General features: G+C 41.0%; 1 long non-coding RNA gene across 2 annotated transcripts in view; it reads right to left on the bottom strand.

Annotated features, from left to right (window-relative positions):
• Positions 1-24,260, bottom strand: part of LOC125988858 (uncharacterized) — a 38,260-nt gene extending 14,000 nt beyond the window's left edge. For both annotated transcript variants that reach the window (XR_007488515.2, XR_007488514.2), the window contains exon 1: positions 23,661-24,260. This is a non-coding gene — a long non-coding RNA (uncharacterized lncRNA). The remainder of the gene's footprint in view (positions 1-23,660) is intronic.
• Between the last annotated feature and the right edge of the window lie 558 nt (positions 24,261-24,818).

Below are 24,818 nucleotides of genomic sequence, written 5' to 3'. Positions count from 1 at the left end.
TAGTGTCTGTAGAATAAAAATACAAATAGTTAAATACCTTTTTTTTCTAAATCTTATATCTCTTATAATCTCAAAAGATTCCTGGGATCACATAGACTAAAAACCTCATCATCACATTTCTCCTGTTGGTTCCATCCCCTAATTTAATTATCTGGCAGTGTCTGAAGGAGCCGCTGCATGTGCCGGCTGCTCTCTGCGCATTCCATTAAACATATACACTCGCTCACGGATCCAACGGGGAAAATTCCTAGGCCGTAGGGGATAACCATACAGAAATGACAAAGGCTCCTAAGAATGTGATCACACGCACAAACGGCGGCAAATCCCTTCTGTGCAGGTGAGACTACCACTATGCAGATGCTCGTTCTGTCTGTCGGAAAAATAAGCCCCTAATTACCATCCAATCTGTCTGTGCCTTGCTACGTTCCCTCCCCCGTCATCCACTTCTTTTTCACACTGCACTGCGGTTGTGGCGTTTGCCTCAAGGCTGGTGATTGCGGCGTTTGGCTCCTCTGAGAGTCTTCCCTTGTTATTATCCTTAAACAAGCAATTACAGCCGAGCCCCCGAGTGGAGCAAAATAGAGAAGGCAAACCCACAAAAAAAAAGAAAAAGAAAAAAAGCTTGACGCTCTATACACTGATGTATACCGAAGGTCTAGCGAGCAATTTAGTCTCGCGTACATCGTCCGATTCCACGATGACCGAATGCGAGAACTCAAAAGAGCACACGCGGAGTTGATGGTTAGGAAACACATTTGACTATTTTTGCAATGGCATAGCAGTAATTTTCTTCCTGTGGATTTTGTGGTTGAGCAAATAAGCAAGCAGACAAGACCACAGGAGGGGCAGCTCCAACTGTTACACTCTCCTAAATATTTCTAATCAAAACAACATATGTAGAGTATACATTACAAATATACGGCAATGTTTTCTTACGCCGCGAAAGCTCAACCGTGTGAGGCCCCGTGGCCTCGATCTTTTCCGCGAGTTGAATTTAAGCTAACCTCTTTCCTTTCCGCATGAACTTGGGTCAAAGAAATATAAAAATGAATTGTACACTTGGATGTCAATTGAAGAATTATCCTGTTTCAAAACTATTTGTGAATTCTGTTCTTAATCTCTCCTCTCTCTCTCTCTCAGTTAATTAACAGCAAAAAGCAAAAGAAAGATGACAGATACATTTTAGTGAAGGGAGCAGGGTCGAGACCATTTGTGTGTGCATGTCTGTTCAATGTCTGTGACAGACTGACAGTAACGAATAAACATCAAGAAGGAAATCTTGGTTTCGCTTTGTGTAGTTGCTTCATGGCCTACGAGCTTTGTTTACTTTGCTTTTTTGGTCAGTGAGCTTTAGTTTGATGGAAGGAAAAAAAAAAGGTGCCAGCAAGTCTGTTGGAGATATGAAAGAGTGACGTTTATTCACACTGAGCTTCGAACGGGGACGTTTGAGTTGCGGCCAGCGGGGAGGATTGATGGTTGCAAGCTCAGCAACATACTACTGCTGAGGAATTGACTGGTAAACAGATTCTATTCAAACATGAGAACAGTAGGACACAAGGAACGCTAACATGATGTTTTCTCTACGTTCCCATCAGCCACGGCAGCTCCCTCATTTAATGCCTGCTGCGCTCACCCAAATTTTCAACGGTGGAGACAATCGGCGCTATCAAAGGCGCAAATCACTCTTTGAAATATGACGGTGTTCTGTGCACGCAATCTGGCGAGCGTGCAATCGGGAGGCCGTTATTTGGCATCCAATTGAATCAGGCGTGCCAAAGAATAGATGACGAATAATGAGATGAGCGGCACAATCACGGACGGGGTGGGCGCAAGTGACCACAAGCAGACTTATGGATGGTGGTTTAAGTCAACATTTAAAAACACATTAGAGAAATAAATATGCTCCGTTCTGTTCTTTAGGTCACACTTTCAGGTGACCTTTTCAAAATAAAACCTTTCTCACAGCAATTACACCTAGATTTCAATACTTGAGCTATCTTGTTTTCTTTTTGTCATAGTGATCCAAGTTCATTGGTCGTTCAATTGCTTGATTCCAAATTTCTAGAAAAATTGACTGGCTCCGAGCTCTCAACATTAACGCAACGTTTAAACTTTTGGTGCAGCTGTGTTTTTCGTCGCCCAAATTAGACCCCGGGTGACTATATTTTGTTATTGTAGAACTTTCGCCAGACCAATGATATCGGATTTTTCATTGGCTCCCTATACACGTTAAGGCATTAAACAAATGGTAGATCACCGTGTTTAAGCAAACATAATATAAAATACGTTTGACTTTTTGCTACTCTTGAATCTGACCTGTGTTTGTATGCCCCACTATGACCCACTCTACTCACCAAATCACTGTAAAAATGACTAATTACATGCTTTATCCCCTCGGTATGTTCCAGTTTAATGTAGTGCTAGGAAAAAAAGTGAAATGTAAAATGAGTCCCCCCTACTCCAGAGAATAGCACTTGTACAGTTGAACTTGGAAAACAAATTGTTGGGGCAAATGGGAAATCAAAAACGACGTGGTTGCAAAAGCATAGGTGTACGAAGCCTAGTAGTAGGGAGGGGGGACGTGGATGATTTAATAACCTACTTCATCTTGCCAAAAAAGCACTGAGTAGAGCACAGAGGACCAGAAACTCATACATGTCCACTTTTTAAATTGAAAAATCCTGGTGTGCTGGTGAAGCTGTTCCACTCCAGTCCTGTAGGTGGCAGTATTGTACATTACAACGTAGGTGCCCACTGACACGCAGCGGTTGTCCCAAATCCGGGTGAAAAGATTTAGCCAGCTAATTATGAGTTTTGGTCAAGTGACTGTCAGTTTTAAACTTCAGACATCTGCAGAGTAATAATATCCTCTCCTCTCTACTTAAGTATGAGTAACAAAAAAAACACACACACAAACAATGGAGTCAACTCTCAAACCTGATTTTTAAATTTTAAATTGACTAGACAAACGCATTGCGCTGAAATGGCGGCCAATGAAGGGTTACACTTGCAGCGGCTGGTATGCTCGCAGCAGGAAGGCAAAGGCCGGGACTGGGCCGCTTTCCAAACAGATGTTGGTTTGTTTCAGGGCTGCGGTTAAATAGTTGGATGGGGTTGCAGCACACAGGGGAAAGAGGAGGGAATAAGAACTGAGAAGATTCCAGCTGCACAGACAGGAAGAGAGCGGGCGGGCGGACGGGCGGAGGAGGGAGCCTGTCAAAGACTCAAGATAGAGACCAACTGAGACCCATTGAGGCGGCACTAAACAAAATGGATGCTAAGCTGCGTGACCTCCAGTGCTTCATCACCATAATGCAAAGTACTACATAGACTCAAATTAATTATACTTTCAGAAAATAAAAATCCCCATACGCTTATTTCCATTCAGTGCAAGGCAGGAATGTGTTTTTGCTGTTTGAATACGCCGCACTAGCGTATCCAATGAACCTCATGCTTGAATTTGGGTGATGAATTGAAGCAATTATGAAATTGCACTACCGTGCATTTTACCAGTTTACTTGAGCACCATAATTTGACAAGAGTGAGGGTTTATTTTTTACTTTTTTTTTTTACTGTTTCGAGCTGATGTACCGTTTGTTTACTTCAGTAAAGATGACCCAAAATGTATTTTTGGTGGCTTTTGTAACAGTTTCTTGAGAAAGGGCGAAAGCTATTTTGCTCTGCTTGTCTTAATCAGCACTGAATAGAAAAGAGGAGGCTGATACAGTAAAAGGTACTTCTCTTGTTCCCAATTCTTTTTGGTTTTGTAGGATTACAAATGAATATATTCCTAAAAAGAACATACGGCCTCAGGGACGGTAAAAATACCCGTTTTAGACTGAATATCCTTTTGAAGTCAGGAATGGCTAGAAAGTGTAGCAAGAGGGAAAGGAAGGGGAAGCAAAAAAAAAAAAATTTGAAGGGAAAAAAATAGGAAGACACAGTATGGCTAGGTGAGGAAATCTGAATCCAAACTTTTTCCAAGTGCAGCTCTTGCTGAATGTTTCCTTGGGCCTCAGGGGCCCCCGATGTACTTGCAAGGCCTCTATGCTCATCACAATTCTCACTGATGTCTGGAACTATGGATAGTGGCACATAGTCTACAATCCCTGGTGACAACAAGTATGAGACTCACCTTATTGTTATTATTTATTGACTGTTTGTATTCTGTAGGACTGCAAAGAGGTCATGATTCAGTTCCATGCTCAACAGCAAATGTAGCTACTGGCTTTGTCTGCTTTTGTGTGGCAGCTGGCAGACATAAGCAAGTGTAGAATCTGTCTAATGAGGGAAGGAGGTGTTTAATAGGGGGGTCTGGAGGAAGGTGTTAGGAATTGGTTTAAGAGCTCCCCTATCCAGCTGTGTTGTCTGGAGTGCAGCTGAGATCCTGTTGTGGGGCCTGCCCCTACAAACATCCATAAAAGATAAAATGGATGCACGTATGAGATTGAGAGATAAGGAAGAGCAGAGAATTTGACACATCACGCTGATTGATATGCAACAGAGACATACAGAAGTGAATCTAGCAGAGGTTGGCTTATCTTTGAACTGCATCGCTGAGGAACCGCAGCTGAGATCAACTTTTTCACATCAGAGTCATTTATGAAACAGCACAAGAAAACAGTTTTTAACTCTTATTTAAATCTTTCCATTCTCATTACTTCATGTCAAAAGCACTTGGGGCTGAAACTGAAGAACGTTTTTCTAGAGAGCAGTCGGGTTCGATACTCGCCATCTGCGCTCCAGTAACAACGGTTGCCGTCAGATCAGGAAATGAAAACAACATGCGCTCTTAATGACTGTGCTTGTTTCTTACAATTGTGGTCAGAGAAAGAAGAAGCCAGGGATTATGCTCACAGTCATATAATGACCAGCCAAATCAGACACATTGAGTCATTCTTCAAAACAATAGTGTTTAATTGCCAAACGTTTCCTCACTGTCTTGTGAAATCAACGTTGTAAATGGATCCTAGTGCCAATAGCAACAAGTCTTAGAAAATGTTCAACATTTGATGCAGCTTTAGTTCATTTCTGAGTCATTCAGAAAACAATACTGCATTGACCTATACTGGTAATTAATTGTGTGCACTCATTTTCCATCCATTTTTCATTTAGCAAAATCTTCTCATGCGCAAATGCTTTTGCTGCTAGCTAGGCACAGTTTGGTTTTAGAAAATTATGTTGTTTCTCTTGTGCTAAAAAAAAAAGGAAGAAAAAGAGAAAACAGTTTTAGGTTACAGAGTTGAGTCTGACAATATTGACTTAGACGGTCCAAGTTACCAAAAAAAGTATATCTCACTGCAAAAAGAAATACGTGTGGTCCATATAAGCTATACTTTTCTCAACATTTTTTCCCATAATTTAAAACAATTCCCAGATGTCTTAATGTCATGGCTATGATATTTCCCCCATACTGTTGGCCCAATCGCGAGCCTGGCTGCCCTTCGTTAGAATGACAATGACAATGTTAGCTCGCTTGCGTCTACAAAACTACTCAGACTTCTGTCTACTAAAGCAACGTGCTTTTGTGGCACACAGACATAACACCAAACTTAAACAACCACTGGCAGCTAGGATTTTTTTCCTTGGAGGGCCTTGAGGGGGTCCAAGGATATCATAGGGGGTCTACAAAACATTTTTGTTTTTTCCACAAACCCCAAAAATTCTTCAGAAAGCAATCACTAGACGTTTCCTCCAAGGGACAGAGGGAAATGTGGAAAAAATTCCCGGAAAAAAATCATAAAACACCCAAAAATCAATTATCTGGCCTGACACTTGGGGGGTCCATATTTCAGGAGGGGCAGTGCCCCCACATCCCCCTTCTAGCTTGCCACTGCAAACATCTGCCCGTGCTTTACAGAACAATCAAGTGAATATCATTCATTTTAAAGTAAGACTGCTATTATGCTAATTTAAAGATACCGCTTAAAGGCACTTATAGAAATGTGCCACAGGACAACGTCAACTGACTGAAAATCAGGTGGCGCTTTGAAATAGTGATTAGCATGTCTGCCTCACATTTCAGTTCTGGGTTCCAATCTCGGCTCAGGCCCTACTTGAACTGCCAGTCCCAAGAAAGCTGCTGAACCAAAACCAGAATTGACAGTCTACTTGTCATATTCAACTCTCACTCTCCATAACACACCAAATACTGTTTGCATTGAAAGTCTGTTTGAATGAGTACATTATGAGTGATCTATCAAAGACTTTTTGAGTTGCCCTCCTGCCTACTCCCCTTTTCCTTCCCTTCAGATCACTTTCTTACTTCTTGAGGGGCCTTAACGTGAGCCAATGCAGCAAGAGCTCATTAAGATGGTAAAGCTGGCATAGGCGTCGGCACTGCGCAGAGATGAAAGCTTCTTTAATGAATCACAATACTGTGACTGCGCTAATTATTACCTCTACAGGCAATGAGATAAAAAAAATATATGTATATATTATGGAGACTCAAACTCAGCTGACAAATACAAGTAGAGAAATTGCCATCAATGTCATGTGCAAGTATTGCGGGAAATCAAACGCATGTAATTTTAGTCATGGCATTGAATATTTGAATTGGGACATTAATGTACTAAGTCTTATTAAATAATAAATTACAGGGAAAAAAATGTAGCCCGTGGGAAACAATGGTTTTGACTGACTGCTGGTTAAGTTTGCATATATGACTATTCAGCAAAAGAAATGATGAATTACCGCGATACAAAATTGTGCGAAGCACTCTCCCACCTGATTTAGTCAAAACTTCCAAAACAAGCACGGCTGTGTAACATTTCCTCATCCAAATTGAATCCATACAGCGCTCTGTATAATGTATGTCATAGTGGAGATTATGAAATCAAGCTTGCTTGCTTGCTTAGACATAACATGTGGGTCTGTTTACATTCTTGCTGTACAGTCAGGATACGCTGGTGTCACAACCCACACCATGATCTATTCAGGGAGAGGAGACAGGAGAGACTTTGAGCCAGCAAGGGCAGAAGTCAGGATATGCCAAATACAGCAAGCATTCCTGCATTATGATGCTTCCACAAACAAGATAGCCTTCACTTTTTTTTTTTTCAATAGGCTATTTTTGGCATTACTCAAGGCTCAGGAATTTCACAAAGGGGTCCAAGATTTCTTCCACATTAAGGGTATTTTCTGCTAGATAGCTTGGCGTGAGGTGAAAGTGTTGACACAGGTCGGCCTTTATACAATATAATGTATTGCTAGAGAGATACTGTAGCTTTAACTTGTATGCATGGAAAATTGAGGCCTCAAAACCTTCAGCAGTGCTCGGGAAAAGGACTGGCGTCTTTCCAAGCGCTCTCAGTTTCTACGCTCCCATCGCCGAGTGTCACAGATCACGCTACACATTCCGATGGACTGCATCTGTTGGGGCACATGACCTCGTTGTTTCTGTTTGTTTTACTTTCAGCCGTGTCCTTAAGTTCTGGGTTTTGAAATGTGTCGGCATATGTAATGAACTGTACGACTAACAATTTTTGTTTGTTATTGTCATCCGTTTTGCCATTCCATTTTCCATTTCCACACTCGTGTGCGTGTGTTTGGGCAGACAGGTAACAGTCTCGAGATCTCATCATGGCCCCAAAATTGGAATCGACAACTTTTAATAAATATTTTTATTTGAACCGACCTTATTATTAGATGACTATTGGTACATAACAACAGTCGTTACCATGATTGTAACTCAAATCATCTTGAATCAATGAATGGAATGCAAAATAAAACTAAATACTACCCAGGCCCTCAACACACCCATTTTTTTGGGGGTCATCTGTCATAAAATAAGAATAGCATTGCAGTTTTCAATAAAACATAATAGACACACTCCACTATGTAAACCTCACATACTCAAACAGTTTGAGTCGTAGAACTTTTTCAGGCAAAAGTGGAGAAGTAGCAATACGTAAACCACTCCAATGGCAGCTTTCGTCAAATATACCCCTGACTGCTGGACACTCTTCACTTCCCTCTAAATAGACATACGCTGTGTCATTTTACGGCATTATGCACCAGACATTGTTGTCTATGTCGCGGTACACCACCAAGTACAACGTGCTGCAACATTTTCTTCAGATGCCTGCAAGATCGCTGATCTGAAATCAGTGGCTTGTTTCGGCCCGGCACGCCTCCCATACAAATGAGTTCCTTCTGTGAGCATGTATCCAGCCACAAGACACAAATAACTAGATGCAGCTCTCTGTAATGACATGTAGTGGACAAAAAAGGCTACCATTATAAAGGGAGGGTGGGAAATCACTACTTTTATCTTGCCTTCTGGATATGTTGAGCTCTTACAAAGCCTCCGGTCAGGAATTTCAAATTGTAGACGCATCTGCCAGTGGGGGAAGGGAACATATGAGAACTGAAAACATAAATACACAATCACAAGTCTTCCAGTGTCTTGTGGACATTTCACAGGGGGGTTGGTCTTTTTTTAAAAGCTGCAATTTGGAGTGTTTATGGCAGTGTAACTACGTACATGTGCATGAGTAGGAATGCCAGTCGAGATGCTAATTGAGACAGACTGGAAGTTCTTTCTTTTTGTGTGTTGTAGTCGTAATTCATAATCGCTAATATTTGTCACTGGGCCGTTTATGGGTTCTGAAGAGGAAATGAAGAAAGTATCCTTATGGCAGTTTTTAATTCATCCATCCACTTTTCTATCTCATCCACCATTCTATTACCTAGTCATCTGAGGATTTTGGAAGGGAAACCATTTTATTCCTCATTGGAATAGAATATTACAAATCCCAAAGGCTGATTAATTATTGCTACGATTCGTTCGTGTAGATCACGTTGGTGGAACAGTGGCCCTCTCTGTTTCCACATATGGTTTAAGTGAAAATGGAGGCCAGGTGAAACGAGGGCTGCCAGACATGGCAGGTAATGTAGAGTTCAACAGGAAATGGGCCTCGGGGAAGTGGAAGGGCTTATTTGCCGTGTCTGCACAAGTGTGTCTGTGTTTGTAAACCGCTTGAGAAAGTAAAGTCATTCATGTTTGTGCTTCGTGTTACTTTAGAAGGTGAGAAAGAAACACAGCGAGAATGTTAAAGCGTGCTTCCTGCATGTCTTGATGCCTTCAATGACCATGTGTGGGTTAAATGTAGGTAATTTCATTTAGTATTTTGGTTCTGGTGTATGTATGATTTGCAAGTTGCCATAGACATTCGTAACTAATTCCTTCGTCCAATCAGGGCTTAGTGTTGCTGTTGAAGTCTCATGAGCACATTGTATGTTGATGTAATGCCACCACCCCCTAATTATTCATATTAATTGTTCATAAGGCATGAATCTATCTACAGAAAGCCAAGCATGCCTAGTGATACAAAATATACATTTTTTTTCCCTTCACATCTACCGTCCAGAATACATAGCAGAATAGCCTCAGGGCATCTTGTTGCAGCATATATTATAGTCACAAGATAGTAGTAATCAAATGACCTTGGCAACAGAGAGTTTCTAATGAGCCTCTCAAAGGGATCTCCTATCGTGGGCAGGACATGTAGAAACATCCAGTCTGAGACTTTCGATGTTTCCAAAGCAATATTCCCTCCATAAGTGATATTGTACGTCACAGGTGTCAAACTCAAGGCCCGGGGGCCAGATTTGGCCCACCACATCATTTTATGTGGCCCGCGAAGACAAATTGTGCATCAAATTCGTGTGTCATTACTAGAATTGCAAATTGTCTTCACTTTTAATAATACCTTTTTTTTTTTAATATATGACCAGTTTTTACTCATCTGATTTGAAAATGAGTTATTTGTCAGTTTGTTTTGTAGCTTTTACTGTATATAATATGAAGTGCTCATACATTTATTTGGGTTGACAGTCATAATGGCCCTCCGAAAGAAGCTATGACTACAACGTGGCCCGTGAAAAAAATGAGTTTGACACCCCTGTTGTACGTGGTCGTAATGTCTTTCCCATCCCAAGCTTGTTGTCATCCTTCAATAAACAGGCTACAGCAAACAGGTTGTGTATTGTATTACTTTTGCTTCCATTTCAGCTTATCACAATTGTTTTTGCATCAAATGTAACATCATTTTATATTTTAGCAGCTGACTCAGTTTCAGCTTCTCTGTTGAAAAAAAAGTGTGTGGGTTTGGGAAGTTCATCCATGTGGCTATAACAAAATGTTTGGATTGGCTTGTGTGTCACAGTATGTGCTAGTTTTGTTATGTTTGACTGAAAGATCTTTGCCAAAAGCCTCTTACCTTTTGGACCACAGTGAGATGCTGTATTATTCTGAACTTATTGACCAGAGGGATAGTCAACACCCAAATTAATATTGTGTATACACACACACACACAGACACGTACAAAACATCATTGTCACTGGCAAACGTTCCTTGGAATCACCAATAGAAAGAAGGACGTTAATGCAACAGGAATACAAATACTCAGAGAATGAGAAGTGTTGCTGAGTTAGCTTGACTCCCCGGGGTGCTTAAGCATAAAGCTGTCAGCTTGAGAAAAAAAGGTTTAGCCTTTCTTCTCCTCTCGTCTCACCGCTCGTTTGCTTTAATCTGTCCTCCCGAACAAACTCGGGTCAGAACCCCTTCCTTGGAGAGCAGAAATAATACCTTCTCAGACAACTGGGATTTCTAGTCAGCAATACTCTGACATCACCTTGAGAGGCAAAAAAAATATGAACCAACTCCCTGGCCAATGTGCTCTGAGGAACACCATGAGGTTAATGAGGAAGGTGGACCCCTGCAGCACTCCGACATCTACCGAGAGCTCCATTCCTCCAGAGCTAACATCAAGGCTAAAGTCAGAACTAGTCAACCATAATGACCCTTAAAGTGTCTGTTTCATAGCGAGAACAATATGTCTGCGTTTGAAGTTCTAAAGCCAAAATGTCAAACATCAGCTGAGCATTGTTTTTTCTCGCTGCCTAGATGGTGACAACATTAATGTGAATGGGGAGGGCTGTTGTGACACGTCGTATCATTTGGCAGTTTTAAAAGTGCAATGATTAGGCTTTGTGTGAGTACGATATGCATTTGCGTGTGTGCGTTTGTACGCATGTTCAGGGTGGGGGTAATTTGTGAGTTTGTGGTGGGCTAGATGAAAGGTTCCCTGTGGAAATAATTATCCCCACTTTAGCTCATGTGATTGGGGGTGAGGCAGGGGTGGATGAGGGCTGGTAGGATGCTGCGTCTGAGAACAGCAGGCTAATTAATTACACATCAGCTTGTGGGAATATTCCGCCTAAATGCCAGTCAGGTCCCAGCGAGTCGACACACTTAACAACTCCGAGATGCGCATTCAGCAAAACATTTGCACTCGCAATGACTAAAGAAGAAAAAAGTGCATCTAGTTAAGTACCTATGAATGAAATTAGTCATTAATAATAATAATAATAATAATAATAAATATAATAATAATAATAATCCTGGACAATGTGGTAGTTCACTCGCAATTTATGCTCACCAATCTCCTGCACGGGTCCAGCAAATCCATTATGCTTCCACGTAGTAGTTCCACCCTCTCCTACGTTGAATTTAAATAAAGTCTGCTGTGTTCACTCCCACAATGGCGCAAACGTCCCTTTCTAATTGGGCCCATCTTTGAAAATACAGAAGGAAAGCATGAAACTAGGGTCCCATCTCCTTACGACAATAAAATGGAATGACGATAAAAATGAAAGGACGGCTGATCTATTGAAAAAAAGAGAAACACGATATCATATCATAATATTTGTATACTGTAGCTAACAAAATGTAATGCATTCAATGAATGGAATAAATGTATATATCATTATTACTGTTTATTAGACATTTCATTGTTACAGTTTGGGATCTGCCCAATTGTAAAATTAGCAGTCTGAATTTTGGGAGGAAATGACAATCCACTTTATACAGTATATTAGGCACAATACGATGGCTGGTTTGTGAGTTCCTTAATGCGGATTCAGCAGTCTCATTGTTGATTCTTTTGGGGAGTTCCTTTAAGATTTTTTAATGGGACGAGTCACTACAATGTAATACAAACTAATTATAACAATGATTAAAAAAAAGAAGCGTTAATTGCTACCTCACACTTTTCAGTCTTCCACCCACAACAAGCTGTCCTATGTTAGCAGAAGTCTCGTGTAGGTGGTCGGCTTTTTGTGTGTGTGTTTGTCTCTTTTGCTAAGCCAGCCAAAGTCTGAACGGTCCCCCCTGAATGACCTCTCCTCTATTAAAATGTTGATTTTTTGGGTACGTGGGCTTACCCTTTAAATTTCTGCTGAGCCATCAGTGAAGGATGCAGCCATTCCCTATCTGCCACTCGTCTACTCCTCCTCCTTCTTAAAATAAGCATAGCCAGGACTTTATTTTTCAGCAATGATAGCTACATTGTGGCAAAGTATGGCTGGCTTACCCTATGCTGTCAGCCCAACCAAATATGGACACATTGGCCGCCAGGGCGCCGTTGTCTTTCTGCCCTGCCGTGCGGACCTTTCACACTGAGCCGAGTGCAGTGCAAAAAGGGCAGTCTCCGCAAATTGACGAGTGCTCAATCAGCGTGGGCGTCAATTGTATACTCTCCTTCATTTGTCCAAAAGGCTTCTTGCTACTCTGAGCCGCAACAGGCAGCCAACTGCAACAGCTAGACTAAAACTGTACTTGAATGCATCTTTACACGGCAAATTACAAAGTGGCGCTGTGTCTCAGCATGCATGTTCAATCTCAGCCATGCATGTTTCAAATTGCCCAAGGTCTCGGTTATATTTATCAATGTGCGTGTGTGTCTTTGAGGTATTTGCACAGTAACTGCGTCCATAGCCATGTGAGACCACTAATTTGGAGAGGGGAAAAAAAAAATCAAATTTAGCCTTTGAGAAGTGTAAAAGGGAAAACTGGCATGGAAGAAGATGGATTGGGCACAGACGCACACCATATGCTGCTTCAGCCCTTGTTTGGTTTAACTGAGGCAACTGTATGCAGTGCTCGCAGGGCTTATCATTTTTCATCTCAAACATAAAAGATACCTCCAGTGACGCGTGATAAGTGTGAGAGACTTACTTTTAAACACATTCAAAGTTTGTGATATTCACTCATTATTGAGCTACACAGAGTTATGTCAAACATACACAATCCAAACTGTACGCTCGCCTTCAGATACCGCTCAGAGAAACGTGTTTACAAGGGATACTGGCAGCTGGTCAGAGTCCACAATTTGATAAAACTGAAAGACATGTTTGAGGGCGTCATCTTTTCACTCATCATTAACCAGCAATCACCACAGTTACTGATGAAAGTCAATAGTCAAGTTACAGTTTGAACATGAGCAATTGTATTTTCATCTTACATCTTTTAATTTCCCGATGACTCAGTAATGAGCATTTTGGTGATTTCAGTTTGATAAAAATTCTTTAATAATAAATAAAAAAGTTTGCACATTTTCTTCACCAAAAATTGCATTATTATTATTATTATGATGATGACCGAAAAGGCATGATATTTCTTCTTTACAGTGGGAAGAGAATTTCCTAGATTATTTTTCTAACAGCAAAAGGCATTTCTGGCAAAAGTTCGCGAGTTTCATCATCCAGATAAATACTAAATATTCAAGGAGTAGAGCGAGGTAAACGTTCTTTATTTACATTTGATCTCTCTCAAGTTGGATGTCTACCATAAAAAGTCTTTCATGCGTCGCAACAAGATGCCTGAGGGGAAAAGCTTTTATGATTCGCCAAGTCATCACTCCCACCGTGAGAGCCATGCAATTGAATTTCACATCTCTTTTGGAGATTTTCTTTTGTCTTGCCAGCTTTTAGCGGACAATTACGCTGTGTTCTCGTTATATAAAGAAAACCTCTCAAGCTGAAGGTAAAGAATCAGTCGGGCCATTTACACACAATAGTGAAGCAACTCGTGACATTTCTGTAGTGCTTGATGGCATTATGCTTCTTTTCCACTTCTTTAATTGCTGATCTTTTCAATTGATCTCTTTCTTGTCGGATAAAGGAAGTTGCAGATAGCTTGTAGCAAACTACGTAAGAACACCAGCGATATAGAATTACAGCAAGGAATGCAAGGAATTGTACAAATGGATAATCTCAGGGGAAATGAGAAAGAATCGAATGAAGAAATAACAAATGGAGGAGCAGCTGGCTGTCTCAAGTGCCATTCAACAACCGCAATGTTGTTTGTAGTAAACCTAACTGTCGAGCTTTTTCTGTTTCGTCTTCGGGCATGACTCCAGGACTTTTTCTCTCCCGGGGGTAAAGGGGGGCTTGACCCAAGGGGGGCATAGACGAGGCTGAAAAAATAATTCATAAAAACATTTTAGAATATGAAATAAAATGCTTGAGGGCCTTAACTGGAGCCACACAGATTTCTGATGGGGCTATGCAACAGGAGACGAAGAAAAGAAAAATTCATATGCCGGAGTAAAACGTGGCAATTCTTATTTTATGTTTTTTCAAGACTCAGTTTAACCTAGCAAAAAAACGGACAATATTTTAAAGAATGCAATATCTTATCTTTAAATAGGTTGGCATACTTGTAACCTGTGTTTGCCCAGATAAGATTGTAGAGTGAGATTTTGAAGAGAGGGATGTTTAGTTCAATGGAGCAAAACATTTGGGAAATTGGAGTACAGACATAGATAGTAAATAGTATGTCGTTGAATACAAAAAGTCAACTTTGAGCAAGCTGATCAAATGCTACTGGACAAATTTTGCTACCGATATGTGCCACTGTGCTGGAATACTGAGGTGTTGCAAGTTTACCTAGACTACTGCTACTGAGTGGGTAAAACAAATATGGAGATGACCATAATAGGGCCAGTTTGAGATTCCAAAAAGAATTTGAGCAGCAGATAAAATACATAAAACGTGAGGCTTTCCATTCCCGACGCAGTGTGTCCATCTGCCGCCTGTGAGCATGGCAGGACTGCGACTGTCGAGCCATCTGATGGCACCGGGCCTTGCCCAGCAGGCCTTTATAACAGACGTGGCCCAGTCGTGCATTGTCTGACCCACAATTCACTGATGGTGATATCCCTGCCAGGGAGCCATGACTGCCAAACCAAGTTCGCATACAGTAGAGAAGTCAAGAGCATAAACAGGAGCTGGATTGCCAAAATACTTTATATAACACCACGTCTTTCTTGGCATGGGGGACTTTTAAAGGGGAAGTCAACGCCGACATTTTCTAATTATATGATGTATTTGCCCCCGCTAGTCTATTGCATTTGTAGAATATGAGTTAAGCAGCAAAATTTACCTCATGTAAATCGCTTGCTGTCGACTGAAAATAACATCACAGTTGCCAGGTCACAACCAATGATGGCTCAGGTTCAGAAAAACGCTGAGCTGTGATTGGTTGTGACCTGAGAAGGCAATTATGATGTCATTTTCAGTCGACAGCAAGTGGCAAAATGGCCGCCCCCTGAGAGGGATAAAAACATGTACATTTTGCCTATTTAATTTGTATTCCACAAATGAAACATTAATCACAACACTGTTTCGGCGAGCTGGCCTGTACAAAACGTATCATTACAATTTTGCGGTTGACTTCCTGACATCTTTTATGTTTTCATAACCTCAATTTTGCTGCACGGCAGAGTAACAATGAAGGTTTCTGTTCTATTTTTGTTCATTCTTTTTGGACAGCTTTTTATCATAGTTGTGGTATATGCTTTATAAACAAAGTTGAGTTGAGCTTTACGCTCACTGGATCAGATATAGATACTTTCACGAGTACTTGGATAACTGCAGCAATTAGAAAGGTACATCCTTTACTGTTACGTGACATAATTCCAACAAACAGCAAGTTTATTGCTACCTGAAGGCCTTTCTTAATCCGAGATGAGTATTCTTTTGTCAGTTATGCCACTTAATTATAAGAACATTGGACACAGCCCAGGAACACTATCTGCATTACTATGACATACAGTGTAATTGTGTCACTTTTATCCACAAGACGCAGCGTGCAGCCTTGTCTGCTTGAAATACAAGCCTTATGGGTACAGACTGTAAGTTTCAGTGCAAGAGTTTATACAACCATACTGTACAATGAGGTTTCCAGCCACAAACATTTCCCCTGAAAGAAAAAAAAAAGCAAGTCTGTCTGGGCAGCCAACATGGGAAATAAGAGGCCCTCGAGTCGTTCATATTTTGGAATATCAAATTAAAGTTCTTCTTTTAGCTGGCCCCATATGTTTGACTTAATCTTTTTCTAAGGAAAATGAAAGTGAATATCATCCACTGGAGAGCACGCTCATCTTGAGGCACGCAGCAATTCCATATGCTGCACAGCTCCAGCTAATTACACCGCTGCACTGAGGAGCACTTAAATTCCATCAAAGATGAGCACAAAATCAATGTAGCAAGAAACTGCACATTTTGGGGCTCGCGCAACTTTTACAGTGCACGGTTTTATCTTAGCGTGAGACGCTAACGGGATGCGCTTTGCTTTTCCAACCAAAAACTGACAAAAGTATTGGGGTGCACCACTTGATCAAATAATTAGTCGCAAATGAACTGGAGCTGACTTTGGGCAAGCCAGCCACATATCGACAAGATAATAACTCTTCACACTCCCATGGACAATTTAGTTTAGGCTGGCTTGCATGCCACACCCAAAAAGCTTGTTTGAATATTTTCTATTCCAAATTAACTTCCAAAATAAATTATGATAATGATGATGTTGAATTTCATATTTAAAAGTTAAAAAAAGCAGGTTCTTTAGAGCAGCGATGGAGCATTGAGCTGACTGATTCATTTAAGATATGACTCATATCTAATGGATCTTAAGTTGACTGGAAGAGCAGGAAGAATTGGCCACTGTTGCAGTTGCTTCCCGACAGTGTGTTGAGGAATTACTATAACAATTATAATAAATGGACAGTAATTATATTTAAAAGCAAGCAGCTTTCAAGCTCCATTATGTGCACCTCTATAAACAAAGCCCCTGACCTCATGTCATACCTGTCAGTTCTGTGCACTGCTCATCATTTGAAGTGGGCAAATGATCAAAATCACCCCAAAGCCACAGAACCAGAAGAAGCGGTTTCAAATGTCACACTGACGCAGTCAACTTGCTGGATGCCACACTGTTTTGACTTGTGACTGCATGGCTTCTAGTTATTTACCTACAGAGGCAGTTGAACCAGAGGTGACCTTTTTGACAAAGGAAATGAATGAATATGCCGCTCACATAAGCAGCCGGGGCTTAGGAGACAAATGGAAGGAGCGGAGGGATGCCAAGATAGAGAGCCTCAAGTCAAAGATAAAGAGAGCTTGACAGGCGGGGAGGGGAGGGGAGGGGAGGAGGAAGACAAGATGAGGGTAACAGGGAGGGGAAACTTTGAACTTCACAAGGTCAACGGCTTTTATCTTTACGCCAAGCACGATGGTAGCGCTGCGCAGCTTCCAAAACACCCTCTAGTACTCCGGTCAAGCATGCAAAGATGGGGCCACGTCCCACTTTGGGAAGCGGGTCTGTTGATGCCCTGAGGCGCAGAGTCTCCTTCAGCACTTCCAGCAGACCAGGGCCGTGCATTAATCATGTGCAACGTGATCGTCCCAAGCCTCCCCGGGGATGTTGGCCCCTAAACACACCATGACAGCGGGGGGGCCCGCCCCGCCCGGCCCGGCCCGGCCCGACGCACCTGCACTGCTGTGTGCACTGCCTACAAAAAAAGGGAAGAGCGCAAAACCGCAGCCCAAACATGCTGACATTGTCTAAAAATGTAACTTCTCTGCTGCCTTGTCAGTCTGATGCAAAGCCCTTGCAGTATCTAATGAAGATATTTGTCTGTGAATTTTATTTCAGTGTTCAAAGTACTGCGTAACAGCATCTAGCAAATAGCAGGCGCTCCCCTTTCTTGGCAGAGCACCTGTTTAAACAAACAGAAAACATTTTTCCTTCATTAATAAGTAATTTGCTTTTTTAAAGTTAGTTATTGAGGCATTCTACTGAAGAAGGGAGTTGGATAATTCCGAACATATTTTGATGCTGTAAGCTCCTTGGTGCTCTTTAATGGTAGCAAAATATATCATTCATTATTATTTAGCTGTTTTTTTTATATACGTATACATATATATATATATATATATATATATATATATATATATATATATATATATATATATATCAAATTCATGCAAGAATATTTTGCCTTTTATTATGTCAAAGTAGTAAAAATGTTCAGTCTGGGAATTGTGCTCGGGCTTCGAGAAGAAACCCCTCAGAAAAACTTTCTAAAACATGAACATTGTTAAAAAGACCTGAGTAGCATCAATGAGTACATTTTTGACTGGCAAATACGTATTTACTCTTTTCGTTTAACATCCAAGACAAACAAAAAAAAAAATGTTTAAGCAGTTGGCCTAAATTATACCAATACGTTCATAAATTCAGTAAACATTGTTCATCCCGAAATTTGTATTATTCATTCTTATGACTGCAGGTTAAGTACTTCCAATACTCAAATATCGTGTCAAAATTTTTGTTGCGGTCCCATGTTTCCATAAAAATGAACATATACTACTTCTATATATCTGCTAATGAAATTAAATCATTCAAATAGTGTTAAATGGCCACTGAACCGGACCGACAATCTCACAATTAACGTGACAGTTTCGTTCTAGTGGTGTGGGTGTGACTGCATCTCTTCACAGTGTGTAGAACATTTGATTCCAACGCCTTTGACTCAGGCTCGGTTTCTCGGTGTAGGCGGATGAGTGGAATGATCCTCCCGTCCATAACTTTTAGTCATTCCCTCATCAAGAGTCTGTTAAAAGGCACCAGAGGGCCGGCGAGTGGGTGAACCAACACGTGTCCAACTCTTTTTGAGCCGCTCCACTTAGCGCTCACTAAGCCTACTTACTGACTCGCTCTCTCAAACACTGATACCGCATTACGTCGCCTACGCACGGCCACAAAGAGAATGACACGTAATGACCCAAACAATGCTACATTGCTAATTGTCCACACAAGGTCTTTGAAAAATGACAGGAAAAAAAATGGCGGAACATGACAGTTAAAAACAGCATCCAATCATCTTTGAACTTAAATGTCACCAACCTACTTTCCAGAATGCACCCTTGGTGCATGATGAGTATCATGTTTACTTCAAATATTGAGATACCAGCTAGCAGTTTTTTTCCCCCCTAGGGACTGAATTGAAATGAAGGCTAATGTTGCTTGATGTTGGCTTGATTTGTGAAAATTATCTTAGATAAGCAGCTCCCAGGGCAAGTTTATGCTGCAACTTTGTATTCAGATCTTGCTCACTTGCTCCCCTTAGTTTTACAGTGCTCGACAAATGTCAAAAATTAGAGCCCGCTGCCCTAAATTAACTGCATTATTGAGTTATGTACAATATTCTGAATGCTAAAATGTAAATGACTATTGTTATCTATATATAATATTTTAATTTATATATTTTTTTAAATATAAATATTTGGATTCAGAATTTTCCATGGCAAAGGTTATGTTAAGCCACCTTTGGGTGTTCCGAGGAGACGGATTGTGACAGTACCACCCCCATCAAGGGACGGCTCACAACGTCCCAAAAAAAAAAAAAAAAAACGTAACATTGGGTGCTCCGAGGAGCTGGACCTTGAAGAGGTCACTCCACCGTGAAGTGCCAGAACAGAAGTGAAGTGACTTGGATACCTGAACACTGACAACGTACATCTCACATTGGAAGAAACAATTATTAGTTATTATTTATTAGTATTAGTATTAGTATTTGGGGGTTGAAGGTGATTGTAAATATTGATTGTAAATATATGCTCTTTTCCTTTTTTTTTTTCCTCCATGTGCTTACTGCCAAATCTGTTCCTGATCTAGATGAACAACCCAGTCCATACATCTACTGTGTACTTTCAGTAGTTAAAAATGATACGAGATGGCCTAAAGTGTCAGATGTATATGTATAGCTGTAAATAAATACTGAAATGTTGTTCTCATAAATGAAGGAAATGGCTTCATCATTTCAATATTTTTAAAGAGAACGATGTTATCACCTGCGGTTTTACAAATGCTATACCTATCTCTAATCTGAATTCTATTGGTAGAGAGAATTTACCGTGAGCATATCACATTGATGATGGCCGGGGGGCATAAGCTAGCCAGATAGTTAAAAGCACCGGGCTTGGTTGCACTTTGGGCCGATCATATACGTATGCGTCTTCATCGAAGCACACAGACAGCCGTTTGGGGTTTTATATGTAAGCCGCATCTGTACAGCACAGCGTTATGAAGTCTGACTTTCTCTGTCAGAGCTGCAGCGACTAATGATCGTGGTTGCCAGAGACATATTGATTTTTCCTTCGACTGGCTCAGAGGCTGCTGGTCCCTGTCCTTCAAATCCACTATGATAGGCCAGGCCCGGCCCGCCACTGTGCTGCCTGAAGAGGTCTACTGTCACAGCCAGTGTTTAGGGACTGCCTGATGAATTCTCCTGTCGCTTTAATTATGCAGCCATTCACTCACTGACTTCTCCCCCGTGTGTGTGTGTGTGTGCGTGTGTGTGTGTGTGTGTGTCCATCCAAAACAAACAGAGGGCAGCAGTGGCAGAGATAAACAAGAACGCAACTACTGTCAAGGTTTCAATTCATTGTCATAAGACCAGTGTTGTTGATTTACCAAGATGCACCTCTTTGTGCATGTTTATTGTTGTTTTAACCTCACTTACTCCATTGTTGGTTTGTCAGGAGAATTTCTTAAACATTTTTGCGACCAGTGCTTCTCAGGTTTAAATTTCCTTAACGGAACATTTGCGAATGGTGGTAGCGGTGATGCCAAAAATCGAAATGAACTTGCATGTGATTTATTTCAAAATGATAAGTGGCACTAAAAATGATGGCTGGTTTGATCAATTTAAAATAATAAGGATATTTTAACACAAATGATTCAGCAACACAGATAGACAGGCTAGTACGCACAGGCATATTTTTCATCCTCTACACAGAAAGAATGGCTGGATGCAAAATTGACTAAAATTACGGCAGCTTCCTGAGCCACTTGTCGTAGTTGTGAAAATCTTCTTCGTTTGTGTTTGCATGACTTTGTTATACTGCCCTTCGGTGGCCACCTCACAAACACCAGTAGAGCGGCAAGGATGATACTGATGATGAAAATGTCTAGGTTCTTTACATTCCAATATATTAGAGAGGCCTATTTTCCTTATCGGTCACCAGAGACCATATGAGGGTGGATGCTGGGAGACATCTTTGATGAGGTTAGAGCCGACAAGATGAGACGGCCTCTCGTGCCGTGCGCAGTGGGCCGCCATCATATATGCGTAGAGTACACATCCTTTAAGTTACCATTTTTTTACTGCGCAGTGGTTTGCATGCAACCATCGCGACAACGTGGAGCTTTGCAGCAGGAGACGGCGCACGACTGGTGTAGGCGTAAGACTGAGAGGAAAAAGCGCAGGGATAAGGGGGGGAGGGCGATGAAAAGAGAAGTAGGACGAGAGCGGGACGAGATGAACTGGCTGCCTTCCTCCTCCTCCTCCTCCCGTCTCTGACTGTCTCAGAGGAGATGGAGGAACATGAACGCAGGCCAGAATTTCCACAAATGAAGCTATTGCTGCATCCCAACTACTCCTGCCATACTCATACTGCTCTCTTGTCATTAACATAGAACGACTCCTGCAGGGGCAGCAAGCTCTCCACACGAGCAAGTAAAGAAATCAAGCATCACATATAGCAAATCAATGCGCGTGCTGGGTTAGATGCATTAACGAGGGAGGGGAAAGGTGTGGTAGATGTATTGACTTTTTCAATGACGGGAGGCAAAGGAGAGGGGGAAACATAAAAAGGCAGAGGATGGGGCTTGTGCTTCAGGGCTCTATTAAAAAATGAATCAAAGGATTACTGGCATTCCCATTGAAAAACAGAACTCGTCAGCCGGCTGAGAAACGTAGTAGCGAGGGTGACTGTGTCGCATGGATGCTCTTATGCCATGTGGAAGCCCATGAACACATCCTAATTTACCTTTCATTCACTGCCTGGGAGCGCTGCGCTTTCTGATGTCAGTCAGAATTGTTCAATATACTTCAGAAATTGAAGTAAGCACATAAATAATCCAAAAAAGAACGCTTTTCATAGAAGTCACTGCATTTGAGGAAGGTACCGTTTTTCTTTTTTTTGTTTTAATTTGTCAAGGTCAGTGACACCTAACTTTTATTGAGCCAAGGAACATATTCTACATTAGAAAAATGACATAAATATGGCACAAAAAGTGGATAAACCTTCCAGTGGAAATATAGTCTGTCACAATACAACATTACCATACATAGCAGAACAAAGATACATTATTTGTAAATTTGATAAATGATAATTGTTCTAACCACTAAATTTTCTGGATTATGCTAGAATTTGCTACTATGTAGTTACGAAACAGGCTAACTAACCTAGTTAACGGTAGTATTTAGTTATCACCAGTTTTCTGAAGCTGGGCTGTGATTGGTTGTGACCTGAGACCTGGCAATTGAAATGTCATTTTCAGTCGACAGCAAAATGGTGGCCCCCTGAGAGGAATAAAAACAGGTCAATTTCGCCTGTTCAATTCATATTCCACAAACAAAATATTAATCAGAACCCCATGCGTCGACTACTTGGGCTGCACAGAAAATATTACAAAAGATTTTGAGGGGTTGACTCATTTCATTTTGTCAAGCGGTTGTATAAAATAAAATCATCTGAATCCAGGTGAATTTTTAAGTAGATGTAGTCTATTTAAAAAATGTAGAAGGATTTATTTCATGAAACCATTTGACAAAATAAAATTGAGTAAATTCAACAAAAAAAACCCTTTTTTTTCAGTCCAATACTGCTGGCTCAACAAAAATGACATGGTTCAGAATCCTAAGATTTGTTGGCTGGCTCCCGCACTGTACAGTACACCAACTGCCAAATGAACAAAAGTCTAGCATCAAGACCGATAGTAAATCTTTACAGGAATGATGTGTGTAACGATGTTCATGAGGAGTTTCAGCTTGATGTAAGTTGACAGAATGACAAGTGTAACGGGAGGCGGCGCCGTGTTGATGAAGACGGCACTCCATCAAAGCGTCTTCACGCTAAACGTACAAGCTGAACTTTCACACCTTTTGCGCAAGAATTGTCCGAGGGGGCCTGCGGATGCTTCGGCTCTCTCAATCAATATTTCAGCGCGCCGAGGCGTCGCTCAGCCTCCTTCCAACCTGGAGCACTGCCAACATGGAGTTTGGTTCCTACCAAGCGCCAGCCTACGCACACTTCCACTGGAACATTAGCAATCAGAACGCAGCATTTCGCAAAGCTTTGTTCTGCCGTGCCAGGTGCAATCATAAATAATGTGAAGGCACTGCCTGTGGCTTGAAGTAGTTTGAAAAATGGTTGTAAAATAATAATCGTTTTAAATGACTTTTTTATTCTTCTTGAAATTGACATATGACCCTCTGAAGACAGGACCGTGCAACGACTGACTGACTATGTTGCGCAATAATAATACATTCCAAATTAAATGAGAGACATATTGGCCCAAAAAAACATACCTGTCTGGAGCCGCCAAAATCTAAAAGCCTTTTATAATGCAACATAGACTGTCAATACATAAGTTGAATGCCTACTATTAAAATAATAATTTTAAAAAAATAATGGTATCAATTTGATCATTTCTTCTTGCGGCCCATTAGAGTTCACGTACCTGCATAGCAGCGCTGTCTGTTCGATATTGGTCACGTCACACGACTCATCCATCACAGGCAATTGAGAAAGCTGGAGCTGAATTGATGTCCTTGATTTGATGATCGGTGATATTGTTTGTGCGGAGAGACATGTCTGTCATTTTCTGAATGATCTCCGTTTTGTTTTTGAAGTCCGAAAATAGGCACTGATATTTTAATGAATGAATCCTTCATGTACTTGCCATCCGCGCTTTATTATTTCCGGGTCTGCAATAAAACTTGCAGCAGTAGAAGAGTTTGGAGATGCAATCCACTTCTTGAAACTGTTTTTTCGGTCCTCAAATTTCTCCGCCAGCATTGCAATTACACCTTTCCTCTCAGTTGCAACTGGGTGATCGGCAGCAAATTTAGTTTTAGCTGAAAATGTCGCTCCAAATTGCTCTTCTTGTTATTTGACAACTTCTCATTGCAAATCAAACATGCAGGCAATGCGTCAGCATTGGCAATGAAAGCAAATAGTTCCGTCCATTCTTTCTTAAAGCCTCTGTTCTCATCAGCAATCTTTCTCTCTTTGCCTTTTAAATCCATGGTTCATCACTCACACACCTATTTGTTTACAACTCACCTGTGCTGTGTCGCAGGCTATGACGCTATTTGGCGTCATTCTTAAATTCGGTATTTTTAATATATTTACAACTACAAACATTTGTACAGCATAAGTATGGTTGTGTCATGATTACCATCTAAAAACCATATTTAAAAAAACAACAACAATAAAAAAAAAAAATTCCCATTTTCACGCATTTTTGCAGATTCCAGGGAGCCGCTAGAGGCGTGCTAAAGAGCCGCATGCGGCTCTGGAGCCGCGGGTTGACGACCCCTGGGATAGGCTCTTTAATGAATACAAAGAGTTTAATATGAGACAGTTGAGACACAAAAGGTCTGTCCAGTAAGGTCATTCATTTTGTTCACTTGTGTGCATGAAAATGACTTTTAGGATATGCACTACCAAAAACATGCCTGTGATCTTGCCCTTCCACATGAATGTCATAGTGAATCTGTTATTATTTTATTCATTAATTTATTTGATTCATTTCTTTATTTATTGTCTTTGTTTCAACTCTGTGATTGACTAGTGACCTGGCCCTGTAGTGTGTACCCAGTTTGTTTTACGCTTC

Source organism: Syngnathus scovelli, chromosome 2, assembly GCF_024217435.2.
Source record: "Syngnathus scovelli strain Florida chromosome 2, RoL_Ssco_1.2, whole genome shotgun sequence".
Taxonomy (NCBI): Eukaryota; Metazoa; Chordata; class Actinopteri; order Syngnathiformes; family Syngnathidae; genus Syngnathus; species Syngnathus scovelli.
Note: the sequence above shows the minus strand (reverse complement) of the source record. Positions and strands in the feature narration are given on the sequence as shown.